The following is a 25,501-nucleotide window of genomic DNA, read 5'->3' on the forward strand; positions in this document are numbered from 1 at the left end:
GTGAGTGACATCATAGCACTGTAGTTCTGAGGGTTCTAGATGGATGCAACAATCTCCTGTTGCTTCTATGAAGGCCATAATAGACGACATCACCAAACAGCTCCATAGTCACATACACAGCAAAGGAGAGATGTTGTTTACACCTAGTGATGTCAGTGGTATTGAGTGACATCACAGCACAGTGCTAAGGCTCCTGGGCCTGGACACAGCAGCGGCTGCAATATCTCAACGGAGAATACGTTTATATATATGTGTGTGTGTGCGCGTATATATATATATATATATATATATATATATATATATATATATATTTCTCCGCCGAAATCACTTTTAAACCCATTTCCACCTTTTTTTCCCTTCTCTTCCTCTTACTTTTTTTTCACGTTTTTTTACGTTTTTCTCCTTTTCGCCTCTTTTCTGGGCGTATTATTCTTCTTTTTCTTCTTTTTTTTCGTCTAATGCATACCCCATCAGTGCAGCAATGCTTATTCAATACCGCCAGCAGATGGAGACACTGGGGGATAATTTTCTAAGGATTTATACTGATTTTTCCTGTCTGAATTTGTCGCACAGAAAGTTGCAGGCCAAATATGTGTGACATTTCTGCGACTTTAGCTTCTAGAGCATTTTTACAACATTATACATAGGTGCTGAATACATAAAAAGCGACTGTTCAGCGACAGACAAGTCGCATCGGCTGAAAGTAGGCCAGAATGTCAGTCCATGTTGGAGCAGGTTTAGATACAGTCTAAAGTATAGATCTCAAAGTCTGTGCACAGAATTTAGCAAGGGCCTCGCACCTTCTGATGCATCAGGTAGGTGCACAATAGCATAGCCTAACCCTCTGTACTTTGGTCTATATTGATGCGGGACATAGACAGCCAGCTGATGACCAATCCATTAGTGCAATGGATGGCTGGAAGCATTTGTCTTTGCCTTTGCAATACCACAGAAGCAATGCATGGTCAATGTACAGCAATGACACACCTGTGTGAACAGCCAGGAGACCCCCCCCCCATGTTATGTTACATAGTTACATAGTTAGTACGGTCGAAAAAAGACATATGTCCATCAAGTTCAACCAGGGAATTAAGGGGTAGGGGTGTGGCGCGATATTGGGGAAGGGATGAGATTTTATATTTCTTCATAAGCATTAATCTTATTTTGTCAATTAGGAACATTCAGCACCCACCCGCTATCAAGGCAGCTGCCTATCATGTCATGCCCTACCTGCACAGGTGTGCTGGCTACTCAAATGATCCAATTAAGGAGGCCATTTAGTCAGCAGCAGCAGAAGTCCTGTGCCTGGACGCTCCAACAGCGGCCAGACACAAGCAGAAGCAGAAGCAGCAGAAGCAGCAGCAGCACCACCTTTTGTTTTTTGGCTGCAGCAGCAGCAGCAAGGCCCACAGGGCTGGCTAGCTGGCTAGCCAGCAAGCAGGTAGCAATGAAAGTAGGAATCTTTCTTTTTAACCCTGTAAGGGGGTGGTGCACTGTACCCGAAGATACTGCCATATCGGGTCAATGCATAGGGCGACGGAAGCAAGCTTCGAAATCGGCCCCCGTTCTCAAAAATCCATTTAATATATGGTCCCCAGATAGGGGACGTATCAGATATTAAACTGATAAGAACAGATACTACACTTGATCTTAGCCAAAAGGCCGAGAAGCGATAACCGTGAAAGGGGCGGGCCCAACAAGGTCCCCTTCATGGGCACTATCACTGCTTGCTGTCAGGGAGGCTGCCAGACAATTTTCCATGCACACTCTGGGCTGGGGGGCAGTCAACCACCAGTACACACAGCAGAACCTAAACCCATACCATTATTGCTAAGCAGCAAGACAGGGGCCCATTGCACTCCCACGGGGCCTTTTTAAATGCAATCCATAACCCGGATTTGCCAGGAACCCTTCTTACTCCTCCTACTTGCATGTGACACTGGGCTTAGGATCTGCATAGGAAACACACACACAAGCACACACCTACCTTTGTTGCCTGCAGATGCCTCCTTGGCTGTCCCCAAACGGTATCAAACCAACACCCACGGGAAGCTGTAAGCATAGAGGACATGCCTGCACCCCATTGGACTTACCTGTGTGGGTTAAATCCGGGTTATTTGACAACCTATGGCGGTGATGGTTCTGCTCAGGCAGAGCAGTGCTGATGCTCCTCATAAAGCTGTCGCTGCTGTGAAGGTTCTAGGTGACATCACAAATCCCTATGGTTACATACACAACAAAGCTGGGTTGTTGTTGTTTACACTCTGCAAGGCCTGTGGAAGTGAGTGACATCATAGCACTGTAGTTCTGAGGGTTCTAGATGGATGCAACAATCTCCTGTTGCTTCTATGAAGGCCATAATAGACGACATCACCAAACAGCTCCATAGTCACATACACAGCAAAGGAGAGATGTTGTTTACACCTAGTGATGTCAGTGGTATTGAGTGACATCACAGCACAGTGCTAAGGCTCCTGGGCCTGGACACAGCAGCGGCTGCAATATCTCAACGGAGAATACGTTTATATATATGTGTGTGTGTGCGCGTATATATATATATATATATATATATATATATATATATATATTTCTCCGCCGAAATCACTTTTAAACCCATTTCCACCTTTTTTTCCCTTCTCTTCCTCTTACTTTTTTTTCACGTTTTTTTTACGTTTTTCTCCTTTTCGCCTCTTTTCTGGGCGTATTATTCTTCTTTTTCTTCTTTTTTTTCGTCTAATGCATACCCCATCAGTGCAGCAATGCTTATTCAATACCGCCAGCAGATGGAGACACTGGGGGATAATTTTCTAAGGATTTATACTGATTTTTCCTGTCTGAATTTGTCGCACAGAAAGTTGCAGGCCAAATATGTGTGACATTTCTGCGACTTTAGCTTCTAGAGCATTTTTACAACATTATACATAGGTGCTGAATACATAAAAAGCGACTGTTCAGCGACAGACAAGTCGCATCGGCTGAAAGTAGGCCAGAATGTCAGTCCATGTTGGAGCAGGTTTAGATACAGTCTAAAGTATAGATCTCAAAGTCTGTGCACAGAATTTAGCAAGGGCCTCGCACCTTCTGATGCATCAGGTAGGTGCACAATAGCATAGCCTAACCCTCTGTACTTTGGTCTATATTGATGCGGGACATAGACAGCCAGCTGATGACCAATCCATTAGTGCAATGGATGGCTGGAAGCATTTGTCTTTGCCTTTGCAATACCACAGAAGCAATGCATGGTCAATGTACAGCAATGACACACCTGTGTGAACAGCCAGGAGACCCCCCCCATGTTATGTTACATAGTTACATAGTTAGTACGGTCGAAAAAAGACATATGTCCATCAAGTTCAACCAGGGAATTAAGGGGTAGGGGTGTGGCGCGATATTGGGGAAGGGATGAGATTTTATATTTCTTCATAAGCATTAATCTTATTTTGTCAATTAGGAACATTCAGCACCCACCCGCTATCAAGGCAGCTGCCTATCATGTCATGCCCTACCTGCACAGGTGTGCTGGCTACTCAAATGATCCAATTAAGGAGGCCATTTAGTCAGCAGCAGCAGAAGTCCTGTGCCTGGACGCTCCAACAGCGGCCAGACACAAGCAGAAGCAGAAGCAGCAGAAGCAGCAGCAGCACCACCTTTTGTTTTTTGGCTGCAGCAGCAGCAGCAAGGCCCACAGGGCTGGCTAGCTGGCTAGCCAGCAAGCAGGTAGCAATGAAAGTAGGAATCTTTCTTTTTAACCCTGTAAGGGGGTGGTGCACTGTACCCGAAGATACTGCCATATCGGGTCAATGCATAGGGCGACGGAAGCAAGCTTCGAAATCGGCCCCCGTTCTCAAAAATCCATTTAATATATGGTCCCCAGATAGGGGACGTATCAGATATTAAACTGATAAGAACAGATACTACACTTGATCTTAGCCAAAAGGCCGAGAAGCGATAACCGTGAAAGGGGCGGGCCCAACAAGGTCCCCTTCATGGGCACTATCACTGCTTGCTGTCAGGGAGGCTGCCAGACAATTTTCCATGCACACTCTGGGCTGGGGGGCAGTCAACCACCAGTACACACAGCAGAACCTAAACCCATACCATTATTGCTAAGCAGCAAGACAGGGGCCCATTGCACTCCCACGGGGCCTTTTTAAATGCAATCCATAACCCGGATTTGCCAGGAACCCTTCTTACTCCTCCTACTTGCATGTGACACTGGGCTTAGGATCTGCATAGGAAACACACACACAAGCACACACCTACCTTTGTTGCCTGCAGATGCCTCCTTGGCTGTCCCCAAACGGTATCAAACCAACACCCACGGGAAGCTGTAAGCATAGAGGACATGCCTGCACCCCATTGGACTTACCTGTGTGGGTTAAATCCGGGTTATTTGACAACCTATGGCGGTGATGGTTCTGCTCAGGCAGAGCAGTGCTGATGCTCCTCATAAAGCTGTCGCTGCTGTGAAGGTTCTAGGTGACATCACAAATCCCTATGGTTACATACACAACAAAGCTGGGTTGTTGTTGTTTACACTCTGCAAGGCCTGTGGAAGTGAGTGACATCATAGCACTGTAGTTCTGAGGGTTCTAGATGGATGCAACAATCTCCTGTTGCTTCTATGAAGGCCATAATAGACGACATCACCAAACAGCTCCATAGTCACATACACAGCAAAGGAGAGATGTTGTTTACACCTAGTGATGTCAGTGGTATTGAGTGACATCACAGCACAGTGCTAAGGCTCCTGGGCCTGGACACAGCAGCGGCTGCAATATCTCAACGGAGAATACGTTTATATATATGTGTGTGTGTGCGCGTATATATATATATATATATATATATATATATATATATATATATATTTCTCCGCCGAAATCACTTTTAAACCCATTTCCACCTTTTTTTCCCTTCTCTTCCTGTTACTTTTTTTTCACGTTTTTTTACGTTTTTCTCCTTTTCGCCTCTTTTCTGGGCGTATTATTCTTCTTTTTCTTCTTTTTTTTCGTCTAATGCATACCCCATCAGTGCAGCAATGCTTATTCAATACCGCCAGCAGATGGAGACACTGGGGGATAATTTTCTAAGGATTTATACTGATTTTTCCTGTCTGAATTTGTCGCACAGAAAGTTGCAGGCCAAATATGTGTGACATTTCTGCGACTTTAGCTTCTAGAGCATTTTTACAACATTATACATAGGTGCTGAATACATAAAAAGCGACTGTTCAGCGACAGACAAGTCGCATCGGCTGAAAGTAGGCCAGAATGTCAGTCCATGTTGGAGCAGGTTTAGATACAGTCTAAAGTATAGATCTCAAAGTCTGTGCACAGAATTTAGCAAGGGCCTCGCACCTTCTGATGCATCAGGTAGGTGCACAATAGCATAGCCTAACCCTCTGTACTTTGGTCTATATTGATGCGGGACATAGACAGCCAGCTGATGACCAATCCATTAGTGCAATGGATGGCTGGAAGCATTTGTCTTTGCCTTTGCAATACCACAGAAGCAATGCATGGTCAATGTACAGCAATGACACACCTGTGTGAACAGCCAGGAGACCCCCCCCATGTTATGTTACATAGTTACATAGTTAGTACGGTCGAAAAAAGACATATGTCCATCAAGTTCAACCAGGGAATTAAGGGGTAGGGGTGTGGCGCGATATTGGGGAAGGGATGAGATTTTATATTTCTTCATAAGCATTAATCTTATTTTGTCAATTAGGAACATTCAGCACCCACCCGCTATCAAGGCAGCTGCCTATCATGTCATGCCCTACCTGCACAGGTGTGCTGGCTACTCAAATGATCCAATTAAGGAGGCCATTTAGTCAGCAGCAGCAGAAGTCCTGTGCCTGGACGCTCCAACAGCGGCCAGACACAAGCAGAAGCAGAAGCAGCAGAAGCAGCAGCAGCACCACCTTTTGTTTTTTGGCTGCAGCAGCAGCAGCAAGGCCCACAGGGCTGGCTAGCTGGCTAGCCAGCAAGCAGGTAGCAATGAAAGTAGGAATCTTTCTTTTTAACCCTGTAAGGGGGTGGTGCACTGTACCCGAAGATACTGCCATATCGGGTCAATGCATAGGGCGACGGAAGCAAGCTTCGAAATCGGCCCCCGTTCTCAAAAATCCATTTAATATATGGTCCCCAGATAGGGGACGTATCAGATATTAAACTGATAAGAACAGATACTACACTTGATCTTAGCCAAAAGGCCGAGAAGCGATAACCGTGAAAGGGGCGGGCCCAACAAGGTCCCCTTCATGGGCACTATCACTGCTTGCTGTCAGGGAGGCTGCCAGACAATTTTCCATGCACACTCTGGGCTGGGGGGCAGTCAACCACCAGTACACACAGCAGAACCTAAACCCATACCATTATTGCTAAGCAGCAAGACAGGGGCCCATTGCACTCCCACGGGGCCTTTTTAAATGCAATCCATAACCCGGATTTGCCAGGAACCCTTCTTACTCCTCCTACTTGCATGTGACACTGGGCTTAGGATCTGCATAGGAAACACACACACAAGCACACACCTACCTTTGTTGCCTGCAGATGCCTCCTTGGCTGTCCCCAAACGGTATCAAACCAACACCCACGGGAAGCTGTAAGCATAGAGGACATGCCTGCACCCCATTGGACTTACCTGTGTGGGTTAAATCCGGGTTATTTGACAACCTATGGCGGTGATGGTTCTGCTCAGGCAGAGCAGTGCTGATGCTCCTCATAAAGCTGTCGCTGCTGTGAAGGTTCTAGGTGACATCACAAATCCCTATGGTTACATACACAACAAAGCTGGGTTGTTGTTGTTTACACTCTGCAAGGCCTGTGGAAGTGAGTGACATCATAGCACTGTAGTTCTGAGGGTTCTAGATGGATGCAACAATCTCCTGTTGCTTCTATGAAGGCCATAATAGACGACATCACCAAACAGCTCCATAGTCACATACACAGCAAAGGAGAGATGTTGTTTACACCTAGTGATGTCAGTGGTATTGAGTGACATCACAGCACAGTGCTAAGGCTCCTGGGCCTGGACACAGCAGCGGCTGCAATATCTCAACGGAGAATACGTTTATATATATGTGTGTGTGTGCGCGTATATATATATATATATATATATATATATATATATATATATATATATTCTCCGCCGAAATCACTTTTAAACCCATTTCCACCTTTTTTTCCCTTCTCTTCCTGTTACTTTTTTTTCACGTTTTTTTACGTTTTTCTCCTTTTCGCCTCTTTTCTGGGCGTATTATTCTTCTTTTTCTTCTTTTTTTTCGTCTAATGCATACCCCATCAGTGCAGCAATGCTTATTCAATACCGCCAGCAGATGGAGACACTGGGGGATAATTTTCTAAGGATTTATACTGATTTTTCCTGTCTGAATTTGTCGCACAGAAAGTTGCAGGCCAAATATGTGTGACATTTCTGCGACTTTAGCTTCTAGAGCATTTTTACAACATTATACATAGGTGCTGAATACATAAAAAGCGACTGTTCAGCGACAGACAAGTCGCATCGGCTGAAAGTAGGCCAGAATGTCAGTCCATGTTGGAGCAGGTTTAGATACAGTCTAAAGTATAGATCTCAAAGTCTGTGCACAGAATTTAGCAAGGGCCTCGCACCTTCTGATGCATCAGGTAGGTGCACAATAGCATAGCCTAACCCTCTGTACTTTGGTCTATATTGATGCGGGACATAGACAGCCAGCTGATGACCAATCCATTAGTGCAATGGATGGCTGGAAGCATTTGTCTTTGCCTTTGCAATACCACAGAAGCAATGCATGGTCAATGTACAGCAATGACACACCTGTGTGAACAGCCAGGAGACCCCCCCCATGTTATGTTACATAGTTACATAGTTAGTACGGTCGAAAAAAGACATATGTCCATCAAGTTCAACCAGGGAATTAAGGGGTAGGGGTGTGGCGCGATATTGGGGAAGGGATGAGATTTTATATTTCTTCATAAGCATTAATCTTATTTTGTCAATTAGGAACATTCAGCACCCACCCGCTATCAAGGCAGCTGCCTATCATGTCATGCCCTACCTGCACAGGTGTGCTGGCTACTCAAATGATCCAATTAAGGAGGCCATTTAGTCAGCAGCAGCAGAAGTCCTGTGCCTGGACGCTCCAACAGCGGCCAGACACAAGCAGAAGCAGAAGCAGCAGAAGCAGCAGCAGCACCACCTTTTGTTTTTTGGCTGCAGCAGCAGCAGCAAGGCCCACAGGGCTGGCTAGCTGGCTAGCCAGCAAGCAGGTAGCAATGAAAGTAGGAATCTTTCTTTTTAACCCTGTAAGGGGGTGGTGCACTGTACCCGAAGATACTGCCATATCGGGTCAATGCATAGGGCGACGGAAGCAAGCTTCGAAATCGGCCCCGTTCTCAAAAATCCATTTAATATATGGTCCCCAGATAGGGGACGTATCAGATATTAAACTGATAAGAACAGATACTACACTTGATCTTAGCCAAAAGGCCGAGAAGCGATAACCGTGAAAGGGGCGGGCCCAACAAGGTCCCCTTCATGGGCACTATCACTGCTTGCTGTCAGGGAGGCTGCCAGACAATTTTCCATGCACACTCTGGGCTGGGGGGCAGTCAACCACCAGTACACACAGCAGAACCTAAACCCATACCATTATTGCTAAGCAGCAAGACAGGGGCCCATTGCACTCCCACGGGGCCTTTTTAAATGCAATCCATAACCCGGATTTGCCAGGAACCCTTCTTACTCCTCCTACTTGCATGTGACACTGGGCTTAGGATCTGCATAGGAAACACACACACAAGCACACACCTACCTTTGTTGCCTGCAGATGCCTCCTTGGCTGTCCCCAAACGGTATCAAACCAACACCCACGGGAAGCTGTAAGCATAGAGGACATGCCTGCACCCCATTGGACTTACCTGTGTGGGTTAAATCCGGGTTATTTGACAACCTATGGCGGTGATGGTTCTGCTCAGGCAGAGCAGTGCTGATGCTCCTCATAAAGCTGTCGCTGCTGTGAAGGTTCTAGGTGACATCACAAATCCCTATGGTTACATACACAACAAAGCTGGGTTGTTGTTGTTTACACTCTGCAAGGCCTGTGGAAGTGAGTGACATCATAGCACTGTAGTTCTGAGGGTTCTAGATGGATGCAACAATCTCCTGTTGCTTCTATGAAGGCCATAATAGACGACATCACCAAACAGCTCCATAGTCACATACACAGCAAAGGAGAGATGTTGTTTACACCTAGTGATGTCAGTGGTATTGAGTGACATCACAGCACAGTGCTAAGGCTCCTGGGCCTGGACACAGCAGCGGCTGCAATATCTCAACGGAGAATACGTTTATATATATGTGTGTGTGTGCGCGTATATATATATATATATATATATATATATATATATATATATATATTTCTCCGCCGAAATCACTTTTAAACCCATTTCCACCTTTTTTTCCCTTCTCTTCCTCTTACTTTTTTTTCACGTTTTTTTACGTTTTTCTCCTTTTCGCCTCTTTTCTGGGCGTATTATTCTTCTTTTTCTTCTTTTTTTTCGTCTAATGCATACCCCATCAGTGCAGCAATGCTTATTCAATACCGCCAGCAGATGGAGACACTGGGGGATAATTTTCTAAGGATTTATACTGATTTTTCCTGTCTGAATTTGTCGCACAGAAAGTTGCAGGCCAAATATGTGTGACATTTCTGCGACTTTAGCTTCTAGAGCATTTTTACAACATTATACATAGGTGCTGAATACATAAAAAGCGACTGTTCAGCGACAGACAAGTCGCATCGGCTGAAAGTAGGCCAGAATGTCAGTCCATGTTGGAGCAGGTTTAGATACAGTCTAAAGTATAGATCTCAAAGTCTGTGCACAGAATTTAGCAAGGGCCTCGCACCTTCTGATGCATCAGGTAGGTGCACAATAGCATAGCCTAACCCTCTGTACTTTGGTCTATATTGATGCGGGACATAGACAGCCAGCTGATGACCAATCCATTAGTGCAATGGATGGCTGGAAGCATTTGTCTTTGCCTTTGCAATACCACAGAAGCAATGCATGGTCAATGTACAGCAATGACACACCTGTGTGAACAGCCAGGAGACCCCCCCCATGTTATGTTACATAGTTACATAGTTAGTACGGTCGAAAAAAGACATATGTCCATCAAGTTCAACCAGGGAATTAAGGGGTAGGGGTGTGGCGCGATATTGGGGAAGGGATGAGATTTTATATTTCTTCATAAGCATTAATCTTATTTTGTCAATTAGGAACATTCAGCACCCACCCGCTATCAAGGCAGCTGCCTATCATGTCATGCCCTACCTGCACAGGTGTGCTGGCTACTCAAATGATCCAATTAAGGAGGCCATTTAGTCAGCAGCAGCAGAAGTCCTGTGCCTGGACGCTCCAACAGCGGCCAGACACAAGCAGAAGCAGAAGCAGCAGAAGCAGCAGCAGCACCACCTTTTGTTTTTTGGCTGCAGCAGCAGCAGCAAGGCCCACAGGGCTGGCTAGCTGGCTAGCCAGCAAGCAGGTAGCAATGAAAGTAGGAATCTTTCTTTTTAACCCTGTAAGGGGGTGGTGCACTGTACCCGAAGATACTGCCATGTCGGGTCAATGCATAGGGCGACGGAAGCAAGCTTCGAAATCGGCCCCCGTTCTCAAAAATCCATTTAATATATGGTCCCCAGATAGGGGACGTATCAGATATTAAACTGATAAGAACAGATACTACACTTGATCTTAGCCAAAAGGCCGAGAAGCGATAACCGTGAAAGGGGCGGGCCCAACAAGGTCCCCTTCATGGGCACTATCACTGCTTGCTGTCAGGGAGGCTGCCAGACAATTTTCCATGCACACTCTGGGCTGGGGGGCAGTCAACCACCAGTACACACAGCAGAACCTAAACCCATACCATTATTGCTAAGCAGCAAGACAGGGGCCCATTGCACTCCCACGGGGCCTTTTTAAATGCAATCCATAACCCGGATTTGCCAGGAACCCTTCTTACTCCTCCTACTTGCATGTGACACTGGGCTTAGGATCTGCATAGGAAACACACACACAAGCACACACCTACCTTTGTTGCCTGCAGATGCCTCCTTGGCTGTCCCCAAACGGTATCAAACCAACACCCACGGGAAGCTGTAAGCATAGAGGACATGCCTGCACCCCATTGGACTTACCTGTGTGGGTTAAATCCGGGTTATTTGACAACCTATGGCGGTGATGGTTCTGCTCAGGCAGAGCAGTGCTGATGCTCCTCATAAAGCTGTCGCTGCTGTGAAGGTTCTAGGTGACATCACAAATCCCTATGGTTACATACACAACAAAGCTGGGTTGTTGTTGTTTACACTCTGCAAGGCCTGTGGAAGTGAGTGACATCATAGCACTGTAGTTCTGAGGGTTCTAGATGGATGCAACAATCTCCTGTTGCTTCTATGAAGGCCATAATAGACGACATCACCAAACAGCTCCATAGTCACATACACAGCAAAGGAGAGATGTTGTTTACACCTAGTGATGTCAGTGGTATTGAGTGACATCACAGCACAGTGCTAAGGCTCCTGGGCCTGGACACAGCAGCGGCTGCAATATCTCAACGGAGAATACGTTTATATATATGTGTGTGTGTGCGCGTATATATATATATATATATATATATATATATATATATATATATATTTCTCCGCCGAAATCACTTTTAAACCCATTTCCACCTTTTTTTCCCTTCTCTTCCTCTTACTTTTTTTTCACGTTTTTTTACGTTTTTCTCCTTTTCGCCTCTTTTCTGGGCGTATTATTCTTCTTTTTCTTCTTTTTTTTCGTCTAATGCATACCCCATCAGTGCAGCAATGCTTATTCAATACCGCCAGCAGATGGAGACACTGGGGGATAATTTTCTAAGGATTTATACTGATTTTTCCTGTCTGAATTTGTCGCACAGAAAGTTGCAGGCCAAATATGTGTGACATTTCTGCGACTTTAGCTTCTAGAGCATTTTTACAACATTATACATAGGTGCTGAATACATAAAAAGCGACTGTTCAGCGACAGACAAGTCGCATCGGCTGAAAGTAGGCCAGAATGTCAGTCCATGTTGGAGCAGGTTTAGATACAGTCTAAAGTATAGATCTCAAAGTCTGTGCACAGAATTTAGCAAGGGCCTCGCACCTTCTGATGCATCAGGTAGGTGCACAATAGCATAGCCTAACCCTCTGTACTTTGGTCTATATTGATGCGGGACATAGACAGCCAGCTGATGACCAATCCATTAGTGCAATGGATGGCTGGAAGCATTTGTCTTTGCCTTTGCAATACCACAGAAGCAATGCATGGTCAATGTACAGCAATGACACACCTGTGTGAACAGCCAGGAGACCCCCCCCCATGTTATGTTACATAGTTACATAGTTAGTACGGTCGAAAAAAGACATATGTCCATCAAGTTCAACCAGGGAATTAAGGGGTAGGGGTGTGGCGCGATATTGGGGAAGGGATGAGATTTTATATTTCTTCATAAGCATTAATCTTATTTTGTCAATTAGGAACATTCAGCACCCACCCGCTATCAAGGCAGCTGCCTATCATGTCATGCCCTACCTGCACAGGTGTGCTGGCTACTCAAATGATCCAATTAAGGAGGCCATTTAGTCAGCAGCAGCAGAAGTCCTGTGCCTGGACGCTCCAACAGCGGCCAGACACAAGCAGAAGCAGAAGCAGCAGAAGCAGCAGCAGCACCACCTTTTGTTTTTTGGCTGCAGCAGCAGCAGCAAGGCCCACAGGGCTGGCTAGCTGGCTAGCCAGCAAGCAGGTAGCAATGAAAGTAGGAATCTTTCTTTTTAACCCTGTAAGGGGGTGGTGCACTGTACCCGAAGATACTGCCATATCGGGTCAATGCATAGGGCGACGGAAGCAAGCTTCGAAATCGGCCCCCGTTCTCAAAAATCCATTTAATATATGGTCCCCAGATAGGGGACGTATCAGATATTAAACTGATAAGAACAGATACTACACTTGATCTTAGCCAAAAGGCCGAGAAGCGATAACCGTGAAAGGGGCGGGCCCAACAAGGTCCCCTTCATGGGCACTATCACTGCTTGCTGTCAGGGAGGCTGCCAGACAATTTTCCATGCACACTCTGGGCTGGGGGGCAGTCAACCACCAGTACACACAGCAGAACCTAAACCCATACCATTATTGCTAAGCAGCAAGACAGGGGCCCATTGCACTCCCACGGGGCCTTTTTAAATGCAATCCATAACCCGGATTTGCCAGGAACCCTTCTTACTCCTCCTACTTGCATGTGACACTGGGCTTAGGATCTGCATAGGAAACACACACACAAGCACACACCTACCTTTGTTGCCTGCAGATGCCTCCTTGGCTGTCCCCAAACGGTATCAAACCAACACCCACGGGAAGCTGTAAGCATAGAGGACATGCCTGCACCCCATTGGACTTACCTGTGTGGGTTAAATCCGGGTTATTTGACAACCTATGGCGGTGATGGTTCTGCTCAGGCAGAGCAGTGCTGATGCTCCTCATAAAGCTGTCGCTGCTGTGAAGGTTCTAGGTGACATCACAAATCCCTATGGTTACATACACAACAAAGCTGGGTTGTTGTTGTTTACACTCTGCAAGGCCTGTGGAAGTGAGTGACATCATAGCACTGTAGTTCTGAGGGTTCTAGATGGATGCAACAATCTCCTGTTGCTTCTATGAAGGCCATAATAGACGACATCACCAAACAGCTCCATAGTCACATACACAGCAAAGGAGAGATGTTGTTTACACCTAGTGATGTCAGTGGTATTGAGTGACATCACAGCACAGTGCTAAGGCTCCTGGGCCTGGACACAGCAGCGGCTGCAATATCTCAACGGAGAATACGTTTATATATATGTGTGTGTGTGCGCGTATATATATATATATATATATATATATATATATATATATATATATTTCTCCGCCGAAATCACTTTTAAACCCATTTCCACCTTTTTTTCCCTTCTCTTCCTCTTACTTTTTTTTCACGTTTTTTTACGTTTTTCTCCTTTTCGCCTCTTTTCTGGGCGTATTATTCTTCTTTTTCTTCTTTTTTTTCGTCTAATGCATACCCCATCAGTGCAGCAATGCTTATTCAATACCGCCAGCAGATGGAGACACTGGGGGATAATTTTCTAAGGATTTATACTGATTTTTCCTGTCTGAATTTGTCGCACAGAAAGTTGCAGGCCAAATATGTGTGACATTTCTGCGACTTTAGCTTCTAGAGCATTTTTACAACATTATACATAGGTGCTGAATACATAAAAAGCGACTGTTCAGCGACAGACAAGTCGCATCGGCTGAAAGTAGGCCAGAATGTCAGTCCATGTTGGAGCAGGTTTAGATACAGTCTAAAGTATAGATCTCAAAGTCTGTGCACAGAATTTAGCAAGGGCCTCGCACCTTCTGATGCATCAGGTAGGTGCACAATAGCATAGCCTAACCCTCTGTACTTTGGTCTATATTGATGCGGGACATAGACAGCCAGCTGATGACCAATCCATTAGTGCAATGGATGGCTGGAAGCATTTGTCTTTGCCTTTGCAATACCACAGAAGCAATGCATGGTCAATGTACAGCAATGACACACCTGTGTGAACAGCCAGGAGACCCCCCCCATGTTATGTTACATAGTTACATAGTTAGTACGGTCGAAAAAAGACATATGTCCATCAAGTTCAACCAGGGAATTAAGGGGTAGGGGTGTGGCGCGATATTGGGGAAGGGATGAGATTTTATATTTCTTCATAAGCATTAATCTTATTTTGTCAATTAGGAACATTCAGCACCCACCCGCTATCAAGGCAGCTGCCTATCATGTCATGCCCTACCTGCACAGGACAGGTGTGCTGGCTACTCAAATGATCCAATTAAGGAGGCCATTTAGTCAGCAGCAGCAGAAGTCCTGTGCCTGGACGCTCCAACAGCGGCCAGACACAAGCAGAAGCAGAAGCAGCAGAAGCAGCAGCAGCACCACCTTTTGTTTTTTGGCTGCAGCAGCAGCAGCAAGGCCCACAGGGCTGGCTAGCTGGCTAGCCAGCAAGCAGGTAGCAATGAAAGTAGGAATCTTTCTTTTTAACCCTGTAAGGGGGTGGTGCACTGTACCCGAAGATACTGCCATGTCGGGTCAATGCATAGGGCGACGGAAGCAAGCTTCGAAATCGGCCCCCGTTCTCAAAAATCCATTTAATATATGGTCCCCAGATAGGGGACGTATCAGATATTAAACTGATAAGAACAGATACTACACTTGATCTTAGCCAAAAGGCCGAGAAGCGATAACCGTGAAAGGGGCGGGCCCAACAAGGTCCCCTTCATGGGCACTATCACTGCTTGCTGTCAGGGAGGCTGCCAGACAATTTTCCATGCACACTCTGGGCTGGGGGGCAGTCAACCACCAGTACACACAGCAGAACCTAAACCCATACCATTATTGCTAAGCAGCAAGACAGGGGCCCATTGCACTCCCACGGGGCCTTTTTAAATGCAATCCATAACCCGGATTTGCCAGGAACCCTTCTTACTCCTCCTACTTGCATGTGACACTGGGCTTAGGATCTGCATAGGAAACACACACACAAGCACACACCTACCTTTGTTGCCTGCAGATGCCTCCTTGGCTGTCCCCAAACGGTATCAAACCAACACCCACGGGAAGCTGTAAGCATAGAGGACATGCCTGCACCCCATTGGACTTACCTGTGTGGGTTAAATCCGGGTTATTTGACAACCTATGGCGGTGATGGTTCTGCTCAGGCAGAGCAGTGCTGATGCTCCTCATAAAGCTGTCGCTGCTGTGAAGGTTCTAGGTGACATCACAAATCCCTATGGTTACATACACAACAAAGCTGGGTTGTTGTTGTTTACACTCTGCAAGGCCTGTGGAAGTGAGTGACATCATAGCACTGTAGTTCTGAGGGTTCTAGATGGATGCAACAATCTCCTGTTGCTTCTATGAAGGCCATAATAGACGACATCACCAAACAGCTCCATAGTCACATACACAGCAAAGGAGAGATGTTGTTTACACCTAGTGATGTCAGTGGTATTGAGTGACATCACAGCACAGTGCTAAGGCTCCTGGGCCTGGACACAGCAGCGGCTGCAATATCTCAACGGAGAATACGTTTATATATATGTGTGTGTGTGCGCGTATATATATATATATATATATATATATATATATATATATATATATTTCTCCGCCGAAATCACTTTTAAACCCATTTCCACCTTTTTTTCCCTTCTCTTCCTCTTACTTTTTTTTCACGTTTTTTTACGTTTTTCTCCTTTTCGCCTCTTTTCTGGGCGTATTATTCTTCTTTTTCTTCTTTTTTTTCGTCTAATGCATACCCCATCAGTGCAGCAATGCTTATTCAATACCGCCAGCAGATGGAGACACTGGGGGATAATTTTCTAAGGATTTATACTTATTTTTCCTGTCTGAATTTGTCGCACAGAAAGTTGCAGGCCAAATATGTGTGACATTTCTGCGACTTTAGCTTCTAGAGCATTTTTACAACATTATACATAGGTGCTGAATACATAAAAAGCGACTGTTCAGCGACAGACAAGTCGCATCGGCTGAAAGTAGGCCAGAATGTCAGTCCATGTTGGAGCAGGTTTAGATACAGTCTAAAGTATAGATCTCAAAGTCTGTGCACAGAATTTAGCAAGGGCCTCGCACCTTCTGATGCATCAGGTAGGTGCACAATAGCATAGCCTAACCCTCTGTACTTTGGTCTATATTGATGCGGGACATAGACAGCCAGCTGATGACCAATCCATTAGTGCAATGGATGGCTGGAAGCATTTGTCTTTGCCTTTGCAATACCACAGAAGCAATGCATGGTCAATGTACAGCAATGACACACCTGTGTGAACAGCCAGGAGACCCCCCCCCATGTTATGTTACATAGTTACATAGTTAGTACGGTCGAAAAAAGACATATGTCCATCAAGTTCAACCAGGGAATTAAGGGGTAGGGGTGTGGCGCGATATTGGGGAAGGGATGAGATTTTATATTTCTTCATAAGCATTAATCTTATTTTGTCAATTAGGAACATTCAGCACCCACCCGCTATCAAGGCAGCTGCCTATCATGTCATGCCCTACCTGCACAGGTGTGCTGGCTACTCAAATGATCCAATTAAGGAGGCCATTTAGTCAGCAGCAGCAGAAGTCCTGTGCCTGGACGCTCCAACAGCGGCCAGACACAAGCAGAAGCAGAAGCAGCAGAAGCAGCAGCAGCACCACCTTTTGTTTTTTGGCTGCAGCAGCAGCAGCAAGGCCCACAGGGCTGGCTAGCTGGCTAGCCAGCAAGCAGGTAGCAATGAAAGTAGGAATCTTTCTTTTTAACCCTGTAAGGGGGTGGTGCACTGTACCCGAAGATACTGCCATATCGGGTCAATGCATAGGGCGACGGAAGCAAGCTTCGAAATCGGCCCCCGTTCTCAAAAATCCATTTAATATATGGTCCCCAGATAGGGGACGTATCAGATATTAAACTGATAAGAACAGATACTACACTTGATCTTAGCCAAAAGGCCGAGAAGCGATAACCGTGAAAGGGGCGGGCCCAACAAGGTCCCCTTCATGGGCACTATCACTGCTTGCTGTCAGGGAGGCTGCCAGACAATTTTCCATGCACACTCTGGGCTGGGGGGCAGTCAACCACCAGTACACACAGCAGAACCTAAACCCATACCATTATTGCTAAGCAGCAAGACAGGGGCCCATTGCACTCCCACGGGGCCTTTTTAAATGCAATCCATAACCCGGATTTGCCAGGAACCCTTCTTACTCCTCCTACTTGCATGTGACACTGGGCTTAGGATCTGCATAGGAAACACACACACAAGCACACACCTACCTTTGTTGCCTGCAGATGCCTCCTTGGCTGTCCCCAAACGGTATCAAACCAACACCCACGGGAAGCTGTAAGCATAGAGGACATGCCTGCACCCCATTGGACTTACCTGTGTGGGTTAAATCCGGGTTATTTGACAACCTATGGCGGTGATGGTTCTGCTCAGGCAGAGCAGTGCTGATGCTCCTCATAAAGCTGTCGCTGCTGTGAAGGTTCTAGGTGACATCACAAATCCCTATGGTTACATACACAACAAAGCTGGGTTGTTGTTGTTTACACTCTGCAAGGCCTGTGGAAGTGAGTGACATCATAGCACTGTAGTTCTGAGGGTTCTAGATGGATGCAACAATCTCCTGTTGCTTCTATGAAGGCCATAATAGACAACATCACCAAACAGCTCCATAGTCACATACACAGCAAAGGAGAGATGTTGTTTACACCTAGTGATGTCAGTGGTATTGAGTGACATCACAGCACAGTGCTAAGGCTCCTGGGCCTGGACACAGCAGCGGCTGCAATATCTCAACGGAGAATACGTTTATATATATGTGTGTGTGTGCGCGTATATATATATATATATATATATATATATATATATATATATATATATATTTCTCCGCCGAAATCACTTTTAAACCCATTTCCACCTTTTTTTCCCTTCTCTTCCTCTTACTTTTTTTTCACGTTTTTTTACGTTTTTCTCCTTTTCGCCTCTTTTCTGGGCGTATTATTCTTCTTTTTCTTCTTTTTTTTCGTCTAATGCATACCCCATCAGTGCAGCAATGCTTATTCAATACCGCCAGCAGATGGAGACACTGGGGGATAATTTTCTAAGGATTTATACTGATTTTTCCTGTCTGAATTTGTCGCACAGAAAGTTGCAGGCCAAATATGTGTGACATTTCTGCGACTTTAGCTTCTAGAGCATTTTTACAACATTATACATAGGTGCTGAATACATAAAAAGCGACTGTTCAGCGACAGACAAGTCGCATCGGCTGAAAGTAGGCCAGAATGTCAGTCCATGTTGGAGCAGGTTTAGATACAGTCTAAAGTATAGATCTCAAAGTCTGTGCACAGAATTTAGCAAGGGCCTCGCACCTTCTGATGCATCAGGTAGGTGCACAATAGCATAGCCTAACCCTCTGTACTTTGGTCTATATTGATGCGGGACATAGACAGCCAGCTGATGACCAATCCATTAGTGCAATGGATGGCTGGAAGCATTTGTCTTTGCCTTTGCAATACCACAGAAGCAATGCATGGTCAATGTACAGCAATGACACACCTGTGTGAACAGCCAGGAGACCCCCCCCCATGTTATGTTACATAGTTACATAGTTAGTACGGTCGAAAAAAGACATATGTCCATCAAGTTCAACCAGGGAATTAAGGGGTAGGGGTGTGGCGCGATATTGGGGAAGGGATGAGATTTTATATTTCTTCATAAGCATTAATCTTATTTTGTCAATTAGGAACATTCAGCACCCACCCGCTATCAAGGCAGCTGCCTATCATGTCATGCCCTACCTGCACAGGTGTGCTGGCTACTCAAATGATCCAATTAAGGAGGCCATTTAGTCAGCAGCAGCAGAAGTCCTGTGCCTGGACGCTCCAACAGCGGCCAGACACAAGCAGAAGCAGAAGCAGCAGAAGCAGCAGCAGCACCACCTTTTGTTTTTTGGCTGCAGCAGCAGCAGCAAGGCCCACAGGGCTGGCTAGCTGGCTAGCCAGCAAGCAGGTAGCAATGAAAGTAGGAATCTTTCTTTTTAACCCTGTAAGGGGGTGGTGCACTGTACCCGAAGATACTGCCATATCGGGTCAATGCATAGGGCGACGGAAGCAAGCTTCGAAATCGGCCCCCGTTCTCAAAAATCCATTTAATATATGGTCCCCAGATAGGGGACGTATCAGATATTAAACTGATAAGAACAGATACTACACTTGATCTTAGCCAAAAGGCCGAGAAGCGATAACCGTGAAAGGGGCGGGCCCAACAAGGTCCCCTTCATGGGCACTATCACTGCTTGTCAGGGAGGCTGCCAGACAATTTTCCATGCACACTCTGGGCTGGGGGGCAGTCAACCACCAGTACACACAGCAGAACCTAAACCCATACCATTATTGCTAAGCAGCAAGACAGGGGCCCATTGCACTCCCACGGGGCCTTTTTAAATGCAATCCATAACCCGGATTTGCCAGGAACCCTTCTTACTCCTCCTACTTGCATGTGACACTGGGCTTAGGATCTGCATAGGAAACACACACACAAGCACACACCTACCTTTGTTGCCTGCAGATGCCTCCTTGGCTGTCCCCAAACGGTATCAAACCAACACCCACGGGAAGCTGTAAGCATAGAGGACATGCCTGCACCCCATTGGACTTACCTGTGTGGGTTAAATCCGGGTTATTTGACAACCTATGGCGGTGATGGTTCTGCTCAGGCAGAGCAGTGCTGATGCTCCTCATAAAGCTGTCGCTGCTGTGAAGGTTCTAGGTGACATCACAAATCCCTAGGGTTACATACACAACAAAGCTGGGTTGTTGTTGTTTACACTCTGCAAGGCCTGTGGAAGTGAGTGACATCATAGCACTGTAGTTCTGAGGGTTCTAGATGGATGCAACAATCTCCTGTTGCTTCTATGAAGGCCATAATAGACGACATCACCAAACAGCTCCATAGTCACATACACAGCAAAGGAGAGATGTTGTTTACACCTAGTGATGTCAGTGGTATTGAGTGACATCACAGCACAGTGCTAAGGCTCCTGGGCCTGGACACAGCAGCGGCTGCAATATCTCAACGGAGAATACGTTTATATATATGTGTGTGTGTGCGCGTATATATATATATATATATATATATATATATATATATATATATATATATATATATATCTCCGCCGAAATCACTTTTAAACCCATTTCCACCTTTTTTTCCCTTCTCTTCCTCTTACTTTTTTTTCACGTTTTTTTACGTTTTTCTCCTTTTCGCCTCTTTTCTGGGCGTATTATTCTTCTTTTTCTTCTTTTTTTTCGTCTAATGCATACCCCATCAGTGCAGCAATGCTTATTCAATACCGCCAGCAGATGGAGACACTGGGGGATAATTTTCTAAGGATTTATACTGATTTTTCCTGTCTGAATTTGTCGCACAGAAAGTTGCAGGCCAAATATGTGTGACATTTCTGCGACTTTAGCTTCTAGAGCATTTTTACAACATTATACATAGGTGCTGAATACATAAAAAGCGACTGTTCAGCGACAGACAAGTCGCATCGGCTGAAAGTAGGCCAGAATGTCAGTCCATGTTGGAGCAGGTTTAGATACAGTCTAAAGTATAGATCTCAAAGTCTGTGCACAGAATTTAGCAAGGGCCTCGCACCTTCTGATGCATCAGGTAGGTGCACAATAGCATAGCCTAACCCTCTGTACTTTGGTCTATATTGATGCGGGACATAGACAGCCAGCTGATGACCAATCCATTAGTGCAATGGATGGCTGGAAGCATTTGTCTTTGCCTTTGCAATACCACAGAAGCAATGCATGGTCAATGTACAGCAATGACACACCTGTGTGAACAGCCAGGAGACCCCCCCCATGTTATGTTACATAGTTACATAGTTAGTACGGTCGAAAAAAGACATATGTCCATCAAGTTCAACCAGGGAATTAAGGGGTAGGGGTGTGGCGCGATATTGGGGAAGGGATGAGATTTTATATTTCTTCATAAGCATTAATCTTATTTTGTCAATTAGGAACATTCAGCACCCACCCGCTATCAAGGCAGCTGCCTATCATGTCATGCCCTACCTGCACAGGTGTGCTGGCTACTCAAATGATCCAATTAAGGAGGCCATTTAGTCAGCAGCAGCAGAAGTCCTGTGCCTGGACGCTCCAACAGCGGCCAGACACAAGCAGAAGCAGAAGCAGCAGAAGCAGCAGCAGCACCACCTTTTGTTTTTTGGCTGCAGCAGCAGCAGCAAGGCCCACAGGGCTGGCTAGCTGGCTAGCCAGCAAGCAGGTAGCAATGAAAGTAGGAATCTTTCTTTTTAACCCTGTAAGGGGGTGGTGCACTGTACCCGAAGATACTGCCATGTCGGGTCAATGCATAGGGCGACGGAAGCAAGCTTCGAAATCGGCCCCCGTTCTCAAAAATCCATTTAATATATGGTCCCCAGATAGGGGACGTATCAGATATTAAACTGATAAGAACAGATACTACACTTGATCTTAGCCAAAAGGCCGAGAAGCGATAACCGTGAAAGGGGCGGGCCCAACAAGGTCCCCTTCATGGGCACTATCACTGCTTGCTGTCAGGGAGGCTGCCAGACAATTTTCCATGCACACTCTGGGCTGGGGGGCAGTCAACCACCAGTACACACAGCAGAACCTAAACCCATACCATTATTGCTAAGCAGCAAGACAGGGGCCCATTGCACTCCCACGGGGCCTTTTTAAATGCAATCCATAACCCGGATTTGCCAGGAACCCTTCTTACTCCTCCTACTTGCATGTGACACTGGGCTTAGGATCTGCATAGGAAACACACACACAAGCACACACCTACCTTTGTTGCCTGCAGATGCCTCCTTGGCTGTCCCCAAACGGTATCAAACCAACACCCACGGGAAGCTGTAAGCATAGAGGACATGCCTGCACCCCATTGGACTTACCTGTGTGGGTTAAATCCGGGTTATTTGACAACCTATGGCGGTGATGGTTCTGCTCAGGCAGAGCAGTGCTGATGCTCCTCATAAAGCTGTCGCTGCTGTGAAGGTTCTAGGTGACATCACAAATCCCTATGGTTACATACACAACAAAGCTGGGTTGTTGTTGTTTACACTCTGCAAGGCCTGTGGAAGTGAGTGACATCATAGCACTGTAGTTCTGAGGGTTCTAGATGGATGCAACAATCTCCTGTTGCTTCTATGAAGGCCATAATAGACGACATCACCAAACAGCTCCATAGTCACATACACAGCAAAGGAGAGATGTTGTTTACACCTAGTGATGTCAGTGGTATTGAGTGACATCACAGCACAGTGCTAAGGCTCCTGGGCCTGGACACAGCAGCGGCTGCAATATCTCAACGGAGAATACGTTTATATATATGTGTGTGTGTGCGCGTATATATATATATATATATATATATATATATATATATATATATATTTCTCCGCCGAAATCACTTTTAAACCCATTTCCACCTTTTTTTCCCTTCTCTTCCTCTTACTTTTTTTTCACGTTTTTTTACGTTTTTCTCCTTTTCGCCTCTTTTCTGGGCGTATTATTCTTCTTTTTCTTCTTTTTTTTCGTCTAATGCATACCCCATCAGTGCAGCAATGCTTATTCAATACCGCCAGCAGATGGAGACACTGGGGGATAATTTTCTAAGGATTTATACTTATTTTTCCTGTCTGAATTTGTCGCACAGAAAGTTGCAGGCCAAATATGTGTGACATTTCTGCGACTTTAGCTTCTAGAGCATTTTTACAACATTATACATAGGTGCTGAATACATAAAAAGCGACTGTTCAGCGACAGACAAGTCGCATCGGCTGAAAGTAGGCCAGAATGTCAGTCCATGTTGGAGCAGGTTTAGATACAGTCTAAAGTATAGATCTCAAAGTCTGTGCACAGAATTTAGCAAGGGCCTCGCACCTTCTGATGCATCAGGTAGGTGCACAATAGCATAGCCTAACCCTCTGTACTTTGGTCTATATTGATGCGGGACATAGACAGCCAGCTGATGACCAATCCATTAGTGCAATGGATGGCTGGAAGCATTTGTCTTTGCCTTTGCAATACCACAGAAGCAATGCATGGTCAATGTACAGCAATGACACACCTGTGTGAACAGCCAGGAGACCCCCCCCCATGTTATGTTACATAGTTACATAGTTAGTACGGTCGAAAAAAGACATATGTCCATCAAGTTCAACCAGGGAATTAAGGGGTAGGGGTGTGGCGCGATATTGGGGAAGGGATGAGATTTTATATTTCTTCATAAGCATTAATCTTATTTTGTCAATTAGGAACATTCAGCACCCACCCGCTATCAAGGCAGCTGCCTATCATGTCATGCCCTACCTGCACAGGTGTGCTGGCTACTCAAATGATCCAATTAAGGAGGCCATTTAGTCAGCAGCAGCAGAAGTCCTGTGCCTGGACGCTCCAACAGCGGCCAGACACAAGCAGAAGCAGAAGCAGCAGAAGCAGCAGCAGCACCACCTTTTGTTTTTTGGCTGCAGCAGCAGCAGCAAGGCCCACAGGGCTGGCTAGCTGGCTAGCCAGCAAGCAGGTAGCAATGAAAGTAGGAATCTTTCTTTTTAACCCTGTAAGGGGGTGGTGCACTGTACCCGAAGATACTGCCATATCGGGTCAATGCATAGGGCGACGGAAGCAAGCTTCGAAATCGGCCCCCGTTCTCAAAAATCCATTTAATATATGGTCCCCAGATAGGGGACGTATCAGATATTAAACTGATAAGAACAGATACTACACTTGATCTTAGCCAAAAGGCCGAGAAGCGATAACCGTGAAAGGGGCGGGCCCAACAAGGTCCCCTTCATGGGCACTATCACTGCTTGCTGTCAGGGAGGCTGCCAGACAATTTTCCATGCACACTCTGGGCTGGGGGGCAGTCAACCACCAGTACACACAGCAGAACCTAAACCCATACCATTATTGCTAAGCAGCAAGACAGGGGCCCATTGCACTCCCACGGGGCCTTTTTAAATGCAATCCATAACCCGGATTTGCCAGGAACCCTTCTTACTCCTCCTACTTGCATGTGACACTGGGCTTAGGATCTGCATAGGAAACACACACACAAGCACACACCTACCTTTGTTGCCTGCAGATGCCTCCTTGGCTGTCCCCAAACGGTATCAAACCAACACCCACGGGAAGCTGTAAGCATAGAGGACATGCCTGCACCCCATTGGACTTACCTGTGTGGGTTAAATCCGGGTTATTTGACAACCTATGGCGGTGATGGTTCTGCTCAGGCAGAGCAGTGCTGATGCTCCTCATAAAGCTGTCGCTGCTGTGAAGGTTCTAGGTGACATCACAAATCCCTATGGTTACATACACAACAAAGCTGGGTTGTTGTTGTTTACACTCTGCAAGGCCTGTGGAAGTGAGTGACATCATAGCACTGTAGTTCTGAGGGTTCTAGATGGATGCAACAATCTCCTGTTGCTTCTATGAAGGCCATAATAGACAACATCACCAAACAGCTCCATAGTCACATACACAGCAAAGGAGAGATGTTGTTTACACCTAGTGATGTCAGTGGTATTGAGTGACATCACAGCACAGTGCTAAGGCTCCTGGGCCTGGACACAGCAGCGGCTGCAATATCTCAACGGAGAATACGTTTATATATATGTGTGTGTGTGCGCGTATATATATATATATATATATATATATATATATATATATATATATATTTCTCCGCCGAAATCACTTTTAAACCCATTTCCACCTTTTTTTCCCTTCTCTTCCTCTTACTTTTTTTTCACGTTTTTTTACGTTTTTCTCCTTTTCGCC

At 45.8% G+C, this 25,501-nt stretch overlaps 11 non-coding genes across 11 annotated transcripts; all 11 read right to left on the minus strand.

Moving 5' to 3' along the window:
• Nucleotides 1–1,483: 1,483 nt before the first annotated feature.
• Nucleotides 1,484–1,674, minus strand: LOC130299636 (U2 spliceosomal RNA). The gene has a single exon (XR_008850730.1). It is a non-coding gene; the product is annotated as a U2 spliceosomal RNA (small nuclear RNA).
• A 2,085-nt stretch (nucleotides 1,675–3,759) lies between these two features.
• LOC130299637 (U2 spliceosomal RNA) lies at nucleotides 3,760–3,950 on the minus strand. Its single transcript, XR_008850731.1, has one exon. It is a non-coding gene; the product is annotated as a U2 spliceosomal RNA (small nuclear RNA).
• Nucleotides 3,951–6,038: 2,088 nt separating this feature from the next.
• Nucleotides 6,039–6,229, minus strand: LOC130299638 (U2 spliceosomal RNA). Its single transcript, XR_008850732.1, has one exon. It is a non-coding gene; the product is annotated as a U2 spliceosomal RNA (small nuclear RNA).
• Nucleotides 6,230–8,318: 2,089 nt separating this feature from the next.
• Nucleotides 8,319–8,508, minus strand: LOC130299680 (U2 spliceosomal RNA). The gene has a single exon (XR_008850771.1). It is a non-coding gene; the product is annotated as a U2 spliceosomal RNA (small nuclear RNA).
• Nucleotides 8,509–10,596: 2,088 nt separating this feature from the next.
• On the minus strand, nucleotides 10,597–10,787 carry LOC130299676 (U2 spliceosomal RNA). Its single transcript, XR_008850767.1, has one exon. It is a non-coding gene; the product is annotated as a U2 spliceosomal RNA (small nuclear RNA).
• A 2,089-nt stretch (nucleotides 10,788–12,876) lies between these two features.
• LOC130299639 (U2 spliceosomal RNA) lies at nucleotides 12,877–13,067 on the minus strand. Its single transcript, XR_008850733.1, has one exon. It is a non-coding gene; the product is annotated as a U2 spliceosomal RNA (small nuclear RNA).
• A 2,093-nt stretch (nucleotides 13,068–15,160) lies between these two features.
• On the minus strand, nucleotides 15,161–15,351 carry LOC130299677 (U2 spliceosomal RNA). The gene has a single exon (XR_008850768.1). It is a non-coding gene; the product is annotated as a U2 spliceosomal RNA (small nuclear RNA).
• A 2,089-nt stretch (nucleotides 15,352–17,440) lies between these two features.
• LOC130299640 (U2 spliceosomal RNA) lies at nucleotides 17,441–17,631 on the minus strand. Its single transcript, XR_008850734.1, has one exon. It is a non-coding gene; the product is annotated as a U2 spliceosomal RNA (small nuclear RNA).
• Nucleotides 17,632–19,724: 2,093 nt separating this feature from the next.
• On the minus strand, nucleotides 19,725–19,915 carry LOC130299641 (U2 spliceosomal RNA). Its single transcript, XR_008850735.1, has one exon. It is a non-coding gene; the product is annotated as a U2 spliceosomal RNA (small nuclear RNA).
• A 2,095-nt stretch (nucleotides 19,916–22,010) lies between these two features.
• LOC130299679 (U2 spliceosomal RNA) lies at nucleotides 22,011–22,201 on the minus strand. Its single transcript, XR_008850770.1, has one exon. It is a non-coding gene; the product is annotated as a U2 spliceosomal RNA (small nuclear RNA).
• A 2,089-nt stretch (nucleotides 22,202–24,290) lies between these two features.
• LOC130299643 (U2 spliceosomal RNA) lies at nucleotides 24,291–24,481 on the minus strand. Its single transcript, XR_008850737.1, has one exon. It is a non-coding gene; the product is annotated as a U2 spliceosomal RNA (small nuclear RNA).
• Between the last annotated feature and the right edge of the window lie 1,020 nt (nucleotides 24,482–25,501).

This window comes from Hyla sarda, unplaced genomic scaffold (genome assembly GCF_029499605.1).
Source record: "Hyla sarda isolate aHylSar1 unplaced genomic scaffold, aHylSar1.hap1 scaffold_1060, whole genome shotgun sequence".
NCBI classification, from domain to species: Eukaryota; Metazoa; Chordata; class Amphibia; order Anura; family Hylidae; genus Hyla; species Hyla sarda.